The 20,627-nt window shown below is 39.4% G+C and overlaps 1 protein-coding gene across 2 annotated transcripts in view; it reads left to right on the top strand.

The window, feature by feature from the left end:
* Positions 1-20,627, top strand: part of Grip (Glutamate receptor interacting protein) — a 377,891-nt gene that overhangs the window by 89,387 nt on the left and 267,877 nt on the right. The window contains exon 2 of one of the 2 annotated variants that reach the window (XM_069498721.1): positions 8,761-8,880. The exons of the other annotated variant lie outside the window; for it this stretch is intronic. The gene's annotated coding sequence lies outside the window, so the exon portion shown is untranslated. The remainder of the gene's footprint in view (positions 1-8,760; positions 8,881-20,627) is intronic. 2 annotated transcript variants of the gene reach the window in all.

Here is a 20,627-nt window from a genome sequence, read left to right as displayed (position 1 = left end):
CATCAGTGTCTATAACCTCATAACTCCGAAAACTTAATGGCGCGTGCCCGGTATCGAATCCCTGACCTCCCGAAGACAGGGCGAACGTTAACCACGAGGCTATCGCCCGCCTTAATTTTATTTTAATTATTAAGTTCAAAATTAATTTTATGCAATTAAGACAGTCAAATTAGCATGACTTTTACGCCAAGTAGGACAAACTGAGTGTTAGTGTGAGTAAAAACCGGCCAAGTGCGAGTCAGACTCCGAGGGTTCCGTAGTACAGTCGTATTTTTTCGACATTTTGTACGATAAATCAAAAACTGTTTAATAATTAAAATAAATGAAAATCTGCTTTAGAATCTACTGGTAAAGCTCTTTCATATAATACCCCACTTGGTATAGTAATCTTACTTTAAAAGTTGAAAATACTAATTATTTGTTCATGAACACATTTTTTTTCGCGATGTTACCACAAATTTCCCCTTACGTGTGCTATAAGACCTACCTACCTGCCAAAATTCATGTTTCTAGGTCAACGGAAAGTACCCCTTTTCCTTTTATATGTTTAGAAAAGAAGATAATAATAAAATAGCTGGCAAATCCGAGGTGAACCAGTTAGGAAATATAATAAATCAATAAAACATATTCTTAAAGTACCTGGCTCGAATAAAATATGTGTTTTGAGAACCCAGATTTAGCGTTTAAGTATGTCTTTTAAAAAGCAAGTGCAATAAGTTATGCTCAACTTTTACCAGTAAATATCAAATGTAATAAAAATGAGTGGTTTTCGTGCAAATATTGTCGTCTGCCAAGTTATTATTAGTGTAGCATATGTAGTTTATCATCTTAATGCATGGGCGGGCGGCGGAACAGCCGAGAATGAAAGGAACTGACGGCTGAGGACATCTTAAATCAGCACTGATAAATATAGATCACTAGCTGATGCCCGTGACTTCGTCCGCGTGGACATATTTTTGTTTAAATCCCGTGGGAACTCTTTGATTTTCCGGGATAAAAAGTAGCCTATGTCACTCTCTAGGTCTTAAACTATACGTAATAACAAACCAATAAACTAACAAACCAACAAACAAACACACTTTCGCATTTATAATAAGATTCAGTATACTTATGCTTATTATAGTTAATTTAGAACTGTTTTTGATTAAGCATAATTTTATTAGAAACAGTAATTCTTTCATTGAAATTTTCACCCACAATATATTATTATCTTGCAGAGGGTCTCTCGAAAAAGTAGAAAGTAACTGTCGAAAATTAGTTTATTAGATTGAAGCTTAAATAAAAAAAACCGGCCAAGTGCGAGTCAGGCTCGCGTACCGAGGGTTCCGTACTACAATCGTATTTTTTCGACATTTTGCACGATAATTCAAAAACTATGATGTATAAAAATAAATAAAAATCTGTTCTAGAATGCACATGTTAAGGTAAAGCCCGTTCATATGTTACCCCACTTGATGTAGTTATCTTACTTCGAAAATTGAAAATACTAATTTATTTATTTTATTTTTTTGTATTATTAGCTCATGACCACAATTTAATTTTTTTGTGTAATGTAACCCTTAATTTACGGTTTTCAGATTTATCCCCTTATGTCTGCTATAAGACCTACTTACCTGCCTTGATTCTAAGTCAACGGGAAGTACCCTGTAGGTTTCTTGACAGACTGACCGACAGCCAGACTGATCAACAATGTCTGACTGATCAAAAAACGGAACCCTTATAGGTACGGAACCCTAAATAGACTTAGGTATAACAAGACACAATCTAAAAGCGTTCCTAAGTTGCCTAAATCGAATGAGCCGTTCCGTAAAAAACCACTCGAGCAATAAAATGTTTAACTCATTCCTGGAAACTCATTGAACGTAGAAAGAGACACAGTAACATAATTTAGACGAAACAGAAAAGGACAAGGCTATCGTTGACGAATCTCCGTTTCCACATGTGTCCCGTTTTATATTTAAAACTTCTTTGAACTGCCGATAATTGTCTCAAATAATATAAATTGCTTCTCGGAATACTTATCAAATAAAGCTCTTAATTGAAATATATTTACTTATATGGCAATTCTTTTTTTAGCGTTCCGTACCTCAAAAGGAAAAACGGAACCCTTATACGATCACTTTGTTGTCTGTCTGTCAAGAAACCTACAAGGTGCTTTCCGTTGAGCTAGAGTCATGAAATTTGGTAGGAAGGTAGGTCTTGTAGCAGACATTAGGGAAAAAATCTAAAAACCGTAAATTTGTGGTTACATCACAAGAAAAAAAAATTAAAATGTGTTCATGAACAAATATTGCTATTTTCAACTTTCAAAGTAAGATTACTATACCAAGTGGGGTATCATATAAAAGGGATTTTTATTTGTTTTTAGTCAAAATGTCGATGAAATACGATTGTAGTACGGAACCTTCAGTGCGCGAGTCTGACTCGCACTTGGCCGGTCCATTTTATCCCAGGAAACCAAAGAAAATCCACGATTATGTCACGAGCATTAGCTAGTTTATTGAACAAATGTCAAGTTCTTTTGCGAAAGCTCTTTAAAGGTTAAAAAAGTTTCAAAGGTTATGCAGTTGATTACACTCCACACACAAGTGTGCGTTTGGATTTAGGAGTTGTGACTCCTACCTTAGTTGATGCCTTTAGCAAACTTTAACAAACATTTAGAATTAGTTCAATTCAGATTGAAATCAGGTGCGGTTCCTGTGACGCAAGTTTACAAGTTCCTGCAAGTCGATAGTGTGACACGACTTGGTATGACACGTTCGTACTTTGGCATTGTGACGAGAAACTTGAACTACCTAATAACCCAAGTTATTTCAACTCTCAAGAAGCTTCAATATTGGGACTAGTTAGTTGAGACGTGGTTGAGCCCGACGTGGTCTTGAGTATAAGCTACTGCGTGTTTATTATAGGAATGCTATGTTGGCTATATAAAAAAAAAAAAAAAAAAATGATCATGATCAACCCATCGCCGGCTCACTACAGAGCACGGGTCTCCTCTCAGAGTGAGAAGGCTTTTGGTCATAGTCTACCACGCTGACCCTGTGCGGATTGTAGACTTCACACACCTTTGAGAACATTATGGAGAACTCTTAGGCATGCGGGTTTCCTCACGATGTTTTCCTTCACCGTTTAAGCAAATGATATTTAATTAATTAAAAACGCACATAACTCCGAAAAGTTAGAGATGCGTGCCGGGATCAAACACCCGACCTCCGATTAGAAGGCGGACGTCCTAACCACTAGGCTATCACAGCTTAGTAGCTTGTTGGCCATATACTTATTATAAATCCATATAGGTAGGCGTGATCAAATCAGAAATGAGGAGATCCGTAGGAGAACTAGAGTAACCGACATAGCTCAACGGGTTGCGAAGCTAAAGCGGCAATTTACAGGGCACATAGTTCGTAAAACCGATAGACGTTGGGGTCCCAAGGTGCTGGAATGGCGACCTCGCACCGGAAGACGCAGTGTTGGAAGACCCCCCACTAGGTGGACGGACGACATCAGACGAGTCGCAGGTAGCCGTTGGATTCAGGCGGCGCAAGACCGTGGACTGTGAAAGTCCGTGTAAGAGACCTATGACCAGACGGGGACGTCTATTGGTTGATGATGATGATGATGATGATGATGATGATGATAAGTAGGACAGGTAACCAGTTTTTACACGGAAACCGATCCAAACTCATACCACCTACTCGTGTGCTTATTATACAGTAGGTACAAGTTTGAAGTAGACGGGCTAAAAAATTTCGAAAAAAAAACTGGGACATAAATTTTCACACAATTTTTTTAACGCCAACGTAAAAATCATGAATATTTATATCATCGACATCATTTTTTAAACCCATCGCCGCGCGGTGCAATACTTAGTTCGGATTGCGGGTGCGCGCTACCGCTTGCGCGGCTCGAATCAGCTGATGCATGCGGTCATTCAACTCGGTGTTCAAACTTGCAGGATTTTAAAGTATATATTGGAGGGTCGATATTGAAAGAGTTCTTACTGTCTGTAGACTCCGTGAAAAGAAACGTATGAGCTTTACTCTACGGAAGGTAGCCATCTTTATTTTAGTTGTCAGAGTTGGACTTTGACACGCACGAATTTTGTTTAGAGTGAGGTGAGGGGTCGCTGTGAGGGGTGGTTGGAGGCGACCATAGGTAGGGTTAGGTTAGGGTGATCTGGTTGTGTTACGTTGATGGTTTCCATGTGCGATACGTTACTGAGAACTATTTGTAAAGAACATGGATTAAAGTACCTACTTATTAATTACTACCTTCTGATGTCGGCTAAAGATGAATAATAATTATCAGCCATCCTCCTCTTCTCCGACATATATATTTTTTAATAATAATATAACCTGTAGTAAAAATGATTGTAATCGATTATGTTACTGATTCTGAACCAACTACTGTCAGGTTTGCGTATACTAAAACTAAATTTTATAACAAACTTCCACCTAAAATGTTACGCAGCAAATCATTCAAAAAATAACTTTCTCAAATCTAGGTTAGCAGTTTCCAGAGAGAATTCAGAAAGAAGAACACTTGCAAACGCAAAATACTTTAAAGCGTTTGCGAAATAAATACCCTTTTAAAGCAAGTTTGTTCAGGTAGCGAAGTTTGGAGATACACTTAGAGTTTCGCTTACTTCTACAAGTACGTAGCTACTGTTTTACTGAGTACACAGAAATGAAACTTTATTCCTCTCTCTAGTTTTATATTAGTCTCGTGTAATGCTACAAAACACATAATATGACTATAGCTGGGCCATTATAAACGTGCGAACTCGGTCATAAATCATTACGATCATAGGTTGTTATCAAAAAAGCTTAGAATCTTAAATATATAAAAGGAAAAGGTGACTGACTGACTGACTTACTGACTGACTGGTCTATCAACGTACAGCTCAAACTACTGGACGAATCGGGCTGAAATTTTCTTTCTTTGTTGAAATCTTTATTTGTTCCAATTACAATCTTTTCTTAAAATTATACTCGACCCCCACCCAAACTAGGTTAACCCGAGTCATGGGGGTTTATTCATTATAACGTAGATATCCGCTTAGAAACGATTTTTGAAAATTTAACCCCTGAGGGGGTAAGTTAGGGGTTCGTGTGTAGTCCACGCGGGCGACGAATTCGCGGGCATTGATAGATCGTTGGCAGGCAGCGTTGATAGATCAGTCAGTCAGTCAGCTTTTCCTTTTATATAATATACAAATTTACACCATAAATACACTACAATTCCCATTGTTACAAGTCCAATTCCCAAAAACGAATTATGCTAACCTTAGTACGTCGGTTATCACTACTTTGTAAACATACGAGTACCTACCATTCTATCCTTTACGTTTTGTCTTAAACAAAACTGAATACTCAGACATCACAGAAAACCCCTCTAATCCAGCAGACAAAATAATGGAGCATTAATTCCTTAATGCCATACAATCTGCACAGATATCAAGCCCGGATAATATTGTCCGGGGGACCCTGGGTTATCTATTATTAGGGCCATAACGAGTGAGCGCTCCCATTATGAGAATTCTTGATGATCATGATGTACTGTCACACTGTCGTGAAGTTAATAAAAACTAGTCAAGTGCGAGCCGGACTCACTTACGAAGGGTTCCGTACCACCGTGCAAGAAGTACTTTTTATTTTTTTAACTTACATAGCGGTCCTTTGGAACATTTTATTATTTATTATACATATCGCACATCCGGCTTTACTCACGTGTTTAGTCAACGTTAGCCCGACTAGTTTCGAACCCATCCGGGGTCCTGATCAGTCGTGGGATAGGACAACATTAGCTCCGCTTGCCTGAATTACGGTGAAGGTTCCATCAATGAAAATCAGCAAGTCAGGACCCTAAGCCTCCCGTTGGCATCTTGCGGGTACGGATCCCTAAAAATGAAGACAATAAGAAAAGCATTGTTACATATTGTGAACAAGCTAGATAGAAAAAAGCAGTTGAAGACAAATTTGACTATTTTTGTGAATGTGTTTATTTGATGCGAATTTTCACCAATTAAAAATATCCTAACTTTTAACAAATCAGTGCCAAAATAATATTAATTGATAAGAAATATATGTAAGAAGTAACATAGGTACTAAAACCCTTTTGACATCTTTATAACAAGCATGATTCGTACCAAACTGAATATTGGTTTAACTAATGCGTATTAACTAAAGTAATGGACCATCAAAGGAGATCGCTACGCACATCTTAACTGCGCTCAATTGATACGATGGGGGTCAATTGTTAGGATACTCCTTAAATCTCCTCAAAAACAGCACGCCTAATTCGCCTTTATATCCATTCTAATAATGTCCAAAATAGTGTGCTTGGTTTTAGCCAATTTTTGTCATTTTACTCCATCGCCAACGTTGTTGCACTTATCGTTAAAGGTTTGGGGGAAATCATAACTTATATCCTTAGAAAATAAAGGTGATTATTGCGTCAAATGAAATTTGAGTGTAATGGCATATTTTCGCGGGATACTTCTGATTAAATGTAGCCATTATAGTAATTTGTGGCACTATAACTTTATTACATTTTTTATTACATTAACTACATCTCACTGATAGAAGGGTGCTATTGTGATGATTTCGGAGTTAATATTTATGATTATGAATGGGGAGACTATTTTGATGATGTCTTTTTGAACGCCCCTCTTTTATTTCACTAATAAACAGTGAATAAAAACAATTAAACATCTTTTTATTTGCTTGTCAAAAATATTTAATATCTGAATACAAAATTAAATCTATGATCACAGTAATATAACATCATTCAGAAATATTATGTCGATTAAAATATACGTATGAAAATATGAATTTCAACTATTTAAAGTTAATTTTTTTTAATGTCTAATTCCGAATCAAAATAACTGTGAAAGATTATATCCCCTATAGAGCAAGATATGTTTTCTTGAAACTTATAAGAACTTAATATTGATTTTGTAAAGTTTTAGATTTTTTTTAAATGAAAATATCACAATAAAACTTAAAGCTAGCCTTATCTAATTACTATACAAATCATGCCAGCGTGGAATGGTGCCAATACTGGCTGCAATTCCGCGCTAGACAGCCAGGCTGATCCATTGTGCAAAAAAAGCCAGCCCTTCTGTCAAAATTTTGCGACAACAATTATTTATCTGTCAATTTTTAAAAACTATCAAAGACGACTATACAATGCACCAGAAAATGTGTATAAAAACATTCTCTTTACTATGATTGAGATGGTTGTTCATTCGCGCGTTTTTAATTATTTAGAAAATAATGAAGTGCTTTTGGCAATTTTCGTAGGTACTCGCATTTAGCTAGTATAGCCTATATTTTTGCCAGAACCGTGACCTACTTGCGAAACTGAAAGTAAAGTACCCGAGGTCTTTTTGTAACACTTTGGTAAGATGAAATGACTTTGTGAAAAAAATCTACCTAGTCTAAGCAACAAACGCAAAACATGACAATAGGACTAGAGATGTAGTACGAAACAGCATTATTGTTACTTTGAAATGATTTTCATTTCGAGAAATTTTTTTTCTTCACAGTGATTTCATCGGCTATTTTCCCGGAAAGCTCACAAATTTTCACACTTTCAATCGTTTGCTAATGATCAAGGTCAATAAGGTTAATATTAATTCACATGCAAGAAAATTCGCTTTCCGTGATGCGTAGCAAGCGGCAACACGCAGCGATACGAGCGTTCTCGCTCACACGCTCTTAGTTCAAGTCGATGACAGTGCGCGCTGCGCGCACGAATTTTAAGCGAGGCCCGATTTTCAATCTTTGTGAGATCTTACTGCGTGATTTTTCACAGGCTAAGATATATAAAAGGAAAAGGTGACTGACTGATCTGTCAACGCACAGCTCAAACTACTGGACGGATCGGACTGAAATTTGGCATGCAGATATTATGACGTAGCTATCCGCTAAGAAAGGATTTTCGAAAATTCAACCCCTAAGGGGGTGAAATAGGGGTTTGAAGTTTGTGTAGTCCACGCGGACAAAGTCGCGAGCATAAGCTAGTCAATTATTATTTAAGTAAGGTAGCAAGTCTTACATTAAATTATGAAAAGCCTTTTCACGTGATTTTTCCTATGCTATACCTGAGAAATGCCCTTTCTCTACGAAGAGGGATGAGTGGCCTAGTTGTGGGACACGTGGCTTAGTTGTGACAGCGCATATGAATCAAAGAGCAACGTGACATAGGTTTAGAAACAACTAGCTGATGCCCACGACTTTAGTGGAATTAGTGGAATTAGTTTTTTTAAAAATGCCGTGGGAACTCTTTGATTTTTCGGGATAAAAAGTAGCCTATGTCACTCACCAGGTCTTTATCTATACCCATGCAAAAAATCACGTCAATTCGTTGCACCGTTGCGACGTGATTGACGGACAAACCAACAAACAAACACACTTTCGCATTTATAATAAGCGTACCTACTGATGATACTCACGATCTTTTCTTTTACTGTTAAAGCAAGTGATATTTAATTGCTTAACATGCACATAACCCCGACAAGTTACACATGCGTGCCCGTTATCAAACCCCAGACCCTCCAAATAGGAAGCCGAGTCTTGACCACTAGGCTATCTATAACCGTATCATTAGGTTAACGATCATCATTAATTAAATGTTAATTAACATTAGGAACGCTGCATTAACGTGCATTCCAAAGCGTGGAAAGCACCCAACACTTGTCGAATGTTTCATAAAAATAAACTTTAACACTTATTAATGTAAAATGTTTCTTTCCAGCCGCCACTTCAAGCCACTTAAAGGCTTCGCATACGAGTTTTCAACACGTATGCAGTTTTAGAGCCAACTCGAATTAAACGAGGTGGAACGTGAGGCGAAGACGGTCTAATTGTTTTAGTGGTAATACCATTTTCGACTAATCTCTAATTTACAAAATAATCCTTATTATTACTGGCGCTAATTTACGTAACACATTTTTGGCAGTTGCCGACTCTTCTCTGTAGAAATTGCTTCCCGAACCGGTAAACTCTTGACATATTCACTACCTACCCATAGTTACTATTATAAAGGTGAAAGTGTGTTTGTTTGTTGGTTTGTCCTTCAATCACGCCGCAACGAAGCAACTGATCGACCTGATTTTTTCATGGATTAAGTTAAAGACATGGAGAGTGGCATAGGCTACTTTTTATTCCGAAGAAATATAGAAGTCGCGGACATGAGCTGGTGTTCTATATAAAAATAAACTTTCACACTTATTAATGTAAAATGTTTCTTTCCATCCGCCACTTCAAGCCGCGTACGAGTTTTCAACACGTATGCAGTGTTAGTTGTTAGAGCCAATTCGAATTAAATGATATTATAATGTCTTGTATGATAAATAAATAAACGTATATTCAGCTCACAAAACAAGAAAAGACAATAAAAGCAAAACATATAAACCAAATGTTAAAAATTAAAAAAATTAAAACTAGGTAAACTTAAAACTACGAGCTTGACAGTGCTAAGAACAAAAATAATGTCTTGTTTGAGCTGAAAGGGCTCCTGCCTCAGCGTGATGCTGCAGTATTTGACTACTGCAGCGCTGATTTTCAGGCAGAGCCCTAGTGTCACGACCCGACAACGAAAGTGTTGGTATGGTATGGATGGTACTAAACCCTTCATGAGCGAGTCTGACTCGCATTTGACCATTTTCTATCTCTCAGTATCTTATAATCTGTATGAACATTGTTAAAAAAATATCTATTAAACTTGTAGGCGTGTCAATGTTATAATAGGTTTTACTGTCATAGATTCCGTGAAAAGAAACGTTGCATGAAGGAAGCTTTACTCTGTGAAAAGAAGCCATCTTGGATTAGCCGGCAGAGTTGGATTTTGACAGACACGCGTAGGTTGTCAGATTCAGAATTCACTCTAGCCTTTTTATTAGAATTCAGATTAGCTTAGGTAATTCGAGATAGGTAGCTTTTAGCGTGACTAATAATCGTGATATTTAATTCTGTGATTGTGATAATGTAGAATGATTGTGTTAAATCGTAACCTTAAAGTAATTCTAACCTTTAATGCTATCCGGTGACTTTGTCTGCAAAGCACTATTAATAATGTTCGCGTAGTTGTTAGACGAATGTGGAATATCAATTATATTGGTGAATATTAGAGTAATTCGTGAGTTAACGGTTGGCTCAGTGGATAGATTATTATAATGACATCCGTTAAGGTTATTTCTGCAAACGCTAGTAATTTAGAGTGTAATTGGAGATATACCGGCAGTTGAGATAATAATTAGTTTAAAGTGATAGTAATTTGCAGTTAACTTTGATAGTACCCGCTTTAGAAACGTATAACCCGTTTGGTTAAGAATCATTGATGACTCTTGTGTAGGGTAGACACTACCCTACACAAGAGGTAGGGTAATCGGACAATGAGTTTCCCATTAGATCGAATAGCTTGCATTCTGGTGTTTTCGAGGAAACCGGGCACGAGCTGGCGATCCCTTGAGTGGGATTCGCGTAGGTAGGTATAGTGTGGCGATTGCATGCCTGGATGAATAGTGTTCGAGGCGCCGTAGCGCACGATGCTATGGCATTCGGTATGTAGACGCGCATAGAGTGGATAAGGTAGAGCTATTGTGATATTGCGAGTTAGTAAAGAGGAGTCAATAATATGATCTGGTTTAGATAGTGAGTGTCAATGCAATGATTATTTTAAGAGTGTTCATGAAGTTGAGATTGATGATTGAGCTAGTCGCCACGCGAGTTTCTTGCTGGCTCTTCTCGCGGTAGGCTGTAGCATTCCGAACCAGTGGTAGATTGTCTTTAGATGATCAGATAAAGAAATGGCTAGTGATTTGATTCAGAGGTTGCAATAGCAATTGTGCCCTAATCACATGATGCGATGATGCTATGATGATGATGATGATGATGTTGAGATTAGGTTAGAGTGAGGTGAGGGGTCGCTGTGAGGGGTGGTTGGAGGCGACCTAGGTAGGGTTAGGTTAGGTTTACCTCGTTACCTTGCGTTGATAGTTTCCCTGTGCTATACGTGAGAGTTTCCATGATAATAATTGAGGATAGTCCATGTAATTTGATAACACAAGAATATCGTTAGTTCACATATGCGGCCTGGTTCATTTTAAGAAAGTAAATCCCGACTCATCCAATAGGTTGTTTAAAGTGCTGAGAACTAATTGTAAAGAACATGGATTAAAGTACCTACCTATTAATTACTACCTTCTGATGTCGGCTAAAGATGAATAATAATTATCAGCCATCCTCCTGTTCGCCTACATCAGAAGTGGGATGAGCACATGCCCACATTTTTGAAAGTTATGCCCACAGTTTTGCAAATAATGCCCACATTAGCCTGGTTTATAAAAGGATAAAGTTACGAGAAAAGATGATATTAATTTGTTTAAAGAAGAAGAAAAGTTTTCCAATTTTAATACCCACAATTAGGCTTTGTTGTAAAATTTGCAGAAAAAGATTTCGGGGTTTTATCTGAGAGTTAAAAGATCCTTAATATTTCGGATTGGACTCTCACTGCCTCTGAACGTGAAGAGTAGTAAATGGTGTGTGAAATGATGCTTTGTGTAAACCCCGTGATGCAGTGCATGTTGGTATCTATCTGGTATGGAATACTGGCAAGTGTGGTGTAGTTGATCGCAGGACTGGCCTATGCGAGTCAATGTTCTGAATCAGACTACGGTTTGACTATGACAATGTTGACTGTGGTGTAGTTGATTGAGGGACTGGCCTATGCGGGTCGATGTTCCGGATCAAACTACAGTTTGACTATGACAATGATTATGACTTTGATGGTGAACTGGGTGGCAAGTGAATAGTCTAAACTCTAACACCCTTATTAATAAAAAAATGCTTACTTCAAGCATTATCCTAAGCTACACTTGGACTAGTTACTTCCAGGACCAACGTAGTATTAACAACGTTATTAATAAATATGGAGCTACCTGGATTTAACAATGCCAGCCTTCGGGATGAAAGCGTGCACGTGTGGCTGCCCCTTTTATTGAAAAGTGAAAAGAGAGAGTCAGCGAACGAACTGAATGCTGTGTGTGACAGTGACAGACGATTTCTCTACCTGGACCTATAACTGTCGACAGTATTTTGGGTTCGACTTGACTTCACAGCGAGTTTACAGCTGATAGCTTGCACCGCCATTTTTGTTTTGCAATTTTAACCGGCTTTCCAAAAGGAGAAGGTACTCAATTCGGCGCGTTTTTGTAAACCGATTTCTCCGAGGTTTCTGACCGATTTGCATAGTTTTTTTTTAATTAGTAGAGGAAGTTCGCGAGACGTTACCATAAAAATGTTTGGATCCAACTATTTAATCCTGACGCTGCAAGAGTGCTGCACTCCTAAGCCATGGGACTTTGGAAAGTATTGGTGGCAATTACTTAATTTATTACCCAGAAAATGTTTCAGTTTCACTTCATATTATCAATGAAATAATCTGAATTGATCTTGTAGATCACTTCGTTTGTGGCAGCGTGTGAACTTACGACATTCCACACTGATGGATGAGACGCTGACGGGATGTGTCCGGTCCGCTTCAGTATGTTGTTAGTTGACGTAATGGACAGATGTGACATTGAGATCATGACTAAATGGATGACCTTTAAATTGTGAAACATCAGGGACTCTCGGTCCATGTGTGTGCTTGTGTGTTGTGGGACTTGGTTGAAGGAACACACTGCTTGCAGATGTTATGTTATAGTAAGTTCATGAGTCTGTCCTGGTAAGGAAGTGTCCTTCCAGATGTTATGAGTCTATCCTGGTAAGGAAGTGTCCTTCCAGATGTTATGGAGTTTATCCTGGTGGGAGTGTCGTCCGGGCCAGACTCGTAAGAGTTGGTTGAGGGGACACACTTCTTCCAGATGGTGTGAGTTTATCCTGGTAAGAGTGTCGTCCGGGCCAGACTCGCAAGAGTTGGTTGAGGGGACACACTTCTTCCAGATGTGGAGTCTATCCTGGTAAGAGAGTGTCGTCCGGGCCAGACTCGCAAGAGTTGGTTGAGGGGACACACTTCTTCCAGATGTTGTGGAGTCTATCCTGGTAAGAGAGTGTCGTCCGGGCCAGACTCGCAAGAGTTGGTTGAGGGGACACACTTCTTCCAGATGTTGTGGAGTCTAGCCTGGCTGGAGGGATGCACTCGCTCAGTCCAGATGATGTTCGACCCTGGTTGAGGTGTATCGTTCGGGCCGCACCTGAAGAGGTCGGTTGAAGGGATGCACGCGCTTGCTCCAGATGTGTTAGATGAATGGACAGTGTCGTCCGTGCCAGATTCTTATCGGTTGCTTGAAGAGATGTGCTCGTCTTGTCCAGGTTGCACGCTTTTGTTGTGACATGCGTTGGTGACATGTTATGGTTGCGACATGCTATGGTTGCGAAGTAATTTGGTTGTGACATGCTTTGGTTGTGTTATGCATGCTTTATAATATGTAGTTTTGTGCTTGTGCTGATCGTCAGGATGGACGAGCGGATGTTCTGACGATTGGAAATTGTTTGTGCTTGATTACTTACTAGCTCCCGTGGACGGTCGCATGTCAGAATGGCCGTGTAGGCGTGTCAATGTTATAATAGGTTTTACTGTCATAGATTCCGTGAAAAGAAACGTTGCATGAAGGAAGCTTTACTCTGTGAAAAGAAGCCATCTTGGATTAGTCGGCAGAGTTGGATTTTGACAGACACGCGTAGGTTGTCAGATTCAGAATTCACTCTAGCCTTTTTATTAGAATTCAGATTAGCTTAGGTAATTCGAGATAGGTAGCTTTTAGCGTGACTAATAATCGTGATATTTAATTCTGTGATTGTGATAATGTAGAATGATTGTGTTAAATCGTAACCTTAAAGTAATTCTAACCTTTAATGCTATCCGGTGACTTTGTCTGCAAAGCACTATTAATAATGTTCGCGTAGTTGTTAGACGAATGTGGAATATCAATTATATTGGTGAATATTAGAGTAATTCGTGAGTTAACGGTTGGCTCAGTGGATAGATTATTATAATGACATCCGTTAAGGTTATTTCTGCAAACGCTAGTAATTTAGAGTGTAATTGGAGATATACCGGCAGTTGAGATAATAATTAGTTTAAAGTGATAGTAATTTGCAGTTAACTTTGATAGTACCCGCTTTAGAAACGTATAACCCGTTTGGTTAAGAATCATTGATGACTCTTGTGTAGGGTAGACACTACCCTACACAAGAGGTAGGGTAATCGGACAATGAGTTTCCCATTAGATCGAATAGCTTGCATTCTGGTGTTTTCGAGGAAACCGGGCACGAGCTGGCGATCCCTTGAGTGGGATTCGCGTAGGTAGGTATAGTGTGGCGATTGCATGCCTGGATGAATAGTGTTCGAGGCGCCGTAGCGCACGATGCTATGGCATTCGGTATGTAGACGCGCATAGAGTGGATAAGGTAGAGCTATTGTGATATTGCGAGTTAGTAAAGAGGAGTCAATAATATGATCTGGTTTAGATAGTGAGTGTCAATGCAATGATTATTTTAAGAGTGTTCATGAAGTTGAGATTGATGATTGAGCTAGTCGCCACGCGAGTTTCTTGCTGGCTCTTCTCGCGGTAGGCTGTAGCATTCCGAACCAGTGGTAGATTGTCTTTAGATGATCAGATAAAGAAATGGCTAGTGATTTGATTCAGAGGTTGCAATAGCAATTGTGCCCTAATCACATGATGCGATGATGCTATGATGATGATGATGATGATGTTGAGATTAGGTTAGAGTGAGGTGAGGGGTCGCTGTGAGGGGTGGTTGGAGGCGACCTAGGTAGGGTTAGGTTAGGTTTACCTCGTTACCTTGCGTTGATAGTTTCCCTGTGCTATACGTGAGAGTTTCCATGATAATAATTGAGGATAGTCCATGTAATTTGATAACACAAGAATATCGTTAGTTCACATATGCGGCCTGGTTCATTTTAAGAAAGTAAATCCCGACTCATCCAATAGGTTGTTTAAAGTGCTGAGAACTAATTGTAAAGATCATTGATTAAAGTACCTAGTGGTTAATTACTACGTTCTGATACGTTCTGATGTCGGCTGAGGATTAATAATAATAATTATCGGTCATTCTCCTTCCTATTTCTGATGTACGTGACTAGCGCGCCTACAAACTTTTACAAGTATTTTTGAATCGTCAGATGCATCTACCACTTTCCTACCGAGAAGAACCAGCAAGAAACTCGGCGGTTGCTCTTTTCAAAGATTTGATAAACAATATTATGCCATGTATAAAAAAGTATTTGCAGTCCTGTGCGTTGCTGGAACGAGCTGCAGGTCAAATCCACGCCCTTTTATCATTTAGAATTTAGATAATCTTCAATAATTTAGATAACGAAAGTTTTCGTGTGGCTCTAGGTCTCAGATTGGGAACACCACTGTGCCATCAGCACAGATGTCCGTGTGGAAAAGAGGTTGATAAATTTGGAATCCACGGACTCTCTTGCCAAAGGAGCTCCGGTAGGCTGTTTAGGCATGGCTCTCTTAACGATACAATTAAAAGAGCTCTTGCCACCATAAATATTCCTGCGCTCATTGAGCCGGCAGGGATTAGTCGGGATGATGGCAAGAGACCTGATGGATTGACGCTGGTTCCCTGGGAACGGGGACGGGCGCTAATGTGGGACGCAACTTGCGTTGACACATTGGCCCCGTGTCATATCAGGAAGACAGCATCAAGACCGGGAGCCGCAGCAGAAACAGCTGAAAACGGCAAGCGGCGTAAGTATGCCTCTCCTATAGAGAGTTACATTTTTGTGCCGTTTGCCGTGGAGACCCTGGGGCCATGGAGTCTTAGTGCTAAAAATTTTTTACGAGACATTTCACCGCGATTAATAGCCTCAACTGGTGACAGAAGGGCTGGCTCATTTTTTGCGCAGCGGATCAGCCTGGCTGTCCAGCGCGGAAATGCAGCCAGTATTCTTGGCACCATTCCACGCGGTCATGATTTATATAGTAATTAGATAAGGCTAGCTTTAAGTTTTATTGTATTAAAAAAAAAAAAAAAAAAAAAAAATTTAAATTAACAACTGTTAAAAATTGGTTGGAAAGTCTACACCACACCGCCACCGATCAAAAATGATATTGACGTTGTCGATGTATCACAGTTACATTTTACAGTTTTTCAGTTAAAATAAAATATCTTCAATTGTGTATTAACACATTCAATATTAACAGCAACAAAGTAAAGTTTATGGCGGGTCACACCCTAACCCCTTCCGCGTCCATCACGGCATCTATTTCCGTCGCCCATCTGACACCATCACTAAGTAATTTAATTATCCCTCCTCCGGAGCGCCCTCCCAGCGTGAGGGATATTTCTGTACCAGTTTACGTCAAACTTGCGGTTGGCGTGAAATCGTTTTGATCAGACTTTTGACTTAAAACCATGACGATAATTTATACGTTGTGTAGAGCAAGCGCTACTTTGCGGAAGTCCATGATATTTTTTTTTTTTCCTACCATAAAGCACCATTATAAAATGGCAGCTTTATTACTACTACCATCTAGCCTATGGGCTAATAAGTAATATTATTCTAGCTTAAACTTCTACTTATGATTAATTTTTAAATCTAATTTACAGTCCAATAACTGTCCTTAGTTTATTCTAACACGTACTTACAGTTCACTATGTTCTTGTGACCTAGAAAAATAAAGTAGCACAAGCACTATTACACAAACGCTGCACTTATGTACTTTTTAACACTAATTCGAACGGCTTGGTTCTTTTGAGCCTCCTTTTGATATCCATGTTATCTAGAAGCTTCACAGCCTCCAAATTAACATGATGGCGAAGTCGATATTGGTGAGCTTCTGCGTACTCTTGGATGATTTTGTTTACGAACTCTATCTTAAGGTCCCTGTGGAGATCGTGATTTCTTACATACCAGGGTGCATTTGTTATTTCCCTGAGTACTTTGTTCTGGAAAGTCCATGATATGAAAAATTAAAAAATTAAAATGAAAAAATCTTTATTAGGGTTCCGTTCCTCAAAAGGAAAAAAACGGGACCCTTATAGGATCACTTTGTTGTCTATCTGTCGATCTGTCAAGAAACCTACAGGGTACTACCCGTTGACCTAGAATCATGAAATTTGGCAGGTAGGTAGATCTTAATAGCTGACATTCCGGGAAAAATCTGAAAACCGTGAATTTGTGGTTACATCACACGACGTGATTGTAGGAGAAACCAACAAACCAATAAACAAACACACTTTTGTAATACACATTTATAATAAGGGTACTGATTTTGAATAAACTTTTTTGACTTTGACTTTGACTTAAAGCGCACTACCTACTTATTTTAATCCTCTTCACACACGGCTTCAGCTAACACTATGAAACACAATATAAATCTTATCTTAACTCTTAAGGCTGTGGTACCCCCTAAGTATGCAGCTTGTTTACCCCCTTAATAGATTCGTGCTCAAGTATTACTCCCCGGGCTGAGGCATCAAGACAGCGTTTATATTAGCCTGACCTAATTAATAGCCTGACGTCAACTGAAAATACGCTTTTAAAACTTGGGGCCTATCAGTACCCTTATCAGTACCCTAAATATAAAATGCGAAAGTGTGTTTGTTTGTTGGTTTGTCTTTCAATCACGTCGCAACGGTATAACGGATTGACGTAGCTGACCCGGCGAACTTCCTACCGCCTAACACGTCACTCAATTGTTTTGCCTTCCCGGAACCCCTCCACTAACACTTAAACTTTATGGCACGGTATTAAAGTTCAAATTGACTTTGAAGTATTATTACGAATCTTTTGTATGGGAATATAGAAAAGTATTGTTTTTAGACTTTTTCAGGTATTTTTTAAAAAAAATCTCTCCGTAAGAACCATCCTCGTACTTCAAGAAGTATTATAAAAAAAGCATAAGCGAAATCGGTTCAGCTGTTCTTGAGATTTGCGCTTAGCAACACATTCAGCGATTCATTTTTATTTATACACATCAGGTGACCCGCCTGCTCGTTTACTCTTCATTTTTATTAAAAAAAAAACGCCTGCACTTTGACTTGTGCAGCCTTTCATATATAAATAAATAAATAAATAAATAAAATAAAAATATTTCTTATTCAATTAAACTTTTACAAGTATTTTTGAATCGTCAGCTGCATCTACCACTGGTTCAGAATGCCTTTCCTACAGAGAAGAACAAGCAAGAAACTCGGCGATTGCTCTTATCAAAGATTTGATATACAATATTATGCCATGCAGGTATAAAAAAGTATTTGCGGTATTGCGAGTTGCTGGAACGAGCTGCAGGTCAAATCTACGCTCTTTTATCATTTAGGTAATCTTCAATTGTATAATATGCTTTTTTCAGGAGCATACTTTTAATAAGAACCAGTGGTAGATGCATCCGACTATTCGTAAGTACTTGTAAAAGGTTTTTACTGTCTCCAATAAATTAGCCAAACTGAATTGTGGAACCATTGATATTTCCATCGCCGCGTGAAATTATCATAAAAATGTAAGATGTGTCTCTAAGAGGACAATATGATGGCGCTATTACTTAGACGTTATCAGTTTTATTGCGACCTATAAATGTCCGTTTCGAGCCAAGCGTGTTTGGTGCGAATAAATTGCTCTCCGCTCATAGAATTTTAACGTTTTCCCCGTTTTTCCGCAATGAAAATGTACGTTATTTTATTGGATGATTGAGGATATTTTTGGTACCGTGTTTTATCGTAATAATAAAGTGCATATATCTACAGATTACATAATGTTCTGCGAATACTAAACTAAAAACTAATGTTTTGCGTCAACACCCCAAGTCAAGTTATTTAATTTTATTATCATTCTTTATGGACCTTCTAGGACTTTAATTTATTAGACTCGACCGCCCGCAGCAAACTCAATTTTTTAGATTTATCGGATAAGTGACCATCAGGCCCTCTGGCCCACTGTTACCTTAAACCTTGCTTTGCGAAAGGATCAATGTAGTGACTTTTACGCCGGGAGAATTGTCCGAAGAACTTTGACATGCGACTCTGTACTAACGTCGGGAAATGTTGCGAGTTTTTGGAGTATAGAGGCCTTTTGGTATGAAATTCGGTCCATAAGACGCCTATTAATTCATCATCATCATCATCATCTATGTCCACTACTGGACATAGGTCTCTTGTAGGGACTTCCACACGCCAAGGTCTTGCGCCGCCTGAATCCAGCGGCTCCCTGCGACTCGTCTGATCTCGTCCGTCCACCTAGTGAGGGGTCTTCCAACACTGCGTCTTCCGGTGCGAGGTCGCCATTCCAGCACCTCGGGACCCCAACATGTATCGGTTTTACGAACTATGTGCCCTGCCCATTGCCACTTCAGCTTCGCAACCCGTTGAGCTGTGTCGGTTACTCTAGTTCTCCTACGGATCTTCTCGTTTCTGATTTGATTACGTAGAGAAACTCCAAGCATTGCTCTCTCCATCGCCCGCTGAATGACTCCGAGCTTTCTTATGTGGCCCATAGTTAGCGACCATGTCTCGAACCCATTTATGTCATCACTGGCAACACGCACTGTCCGAAGACTTTGGTCTTCAAGCACTGAGGAATTTTACATAAGAAGACATCTCGAAGCTTCCTGAACGTTGCCCATATTAATTACGTACTGACAAATACAAGACACTGTGTATTAATTATAATGTGTACGTGCTCGTTATCTATCGTATTTGATTACAGCCTCTGTGCTGGCGACGCGCCAACGCGCCGTGAATCATGTGTGTCAATGAAACTTAAGCTCCTATAATAACAGACTTCGCAGTTATTTACAGAAAAGTGTCGGTTTGAGATGGACGGGATGTGCTTTCTCGTTAGGGTGCCTTTCCACCAGAGATGTGCTATGCAGCTATGCTGCGAAGATGTGAAAACTGTGAAAACTACGCTACGAAAATATGTGACCGATTCCACCAATACTAAGCTATGTAGCTGTGCGAGGAAGATGCGGTATGAAGATGCGCCGCCTATACCACTCGCGACGGCCCATAGCACGCATCCACAGCACGCATCCTTCATATACCTTAGTTGAATCCGTTTCCACCAATGCTAAGCTTTGTGCACCAATGAATATGATTGGTGGATATCAAACGCATCCATAGCAACGTCATGACAACCTCCCTGGCGCAGTGGTAAGCGCTGTGGTCTTATTAGAGGGAGGTCCCGGCAAAGCCGTGCCGCCAAGCGATTTAGCGTTCCGGTACGATGCCGTGTAGAAACCAAAGGTGTATGGGTTTAATAAAAACTGCCATACTCCTTCCAGGTTAGCCCGCTCCCACCTTAGATTGCATCGTCACTTACCATCAAGTGAGATTGCAGTCAAGGGCTAACTTGTATCTGAATAAAAAAAAAAAGAAAAAACGTACCAAACGTAACATCTCTGGTGGAAAAGCACCCTATGTCGTCTGAGATATAATAACCATAAAGGTATGATTCCGAACCACACTGCACGCAGCAGTGCTGTCGTGGCACTACTGGTCCCCATACAATCTCTATCTCTCTCTCCGGTCCGGTGGTCTTGGCAAACTGCCCTCGAATGGCTTATCTGTTTCCATCGGCTTCTGTCGGTGGCGATTTTTACAATGTGATGAAATCCACACCTGCTGGACTCCTTTAGCTGGTCG

This window comes from Maniola hyperantus, chromosome 5 (genome assembly GCF_902806685.2).
Source record: "Maniola hyperantus chromosome 5, iAphHyp1.2, whole genome shotgun sequence".
In the NCBI taxonomy this organism is placed as follows: Eukaryota; Metazoa; Arthropoda; class Insecta; order Lepidoptera; family Nymphalidae; genus Maniola; species Maniola hyperantus.
This window is presented reverse-complemented; position numbering and strand designations above follow the sequence as displayed.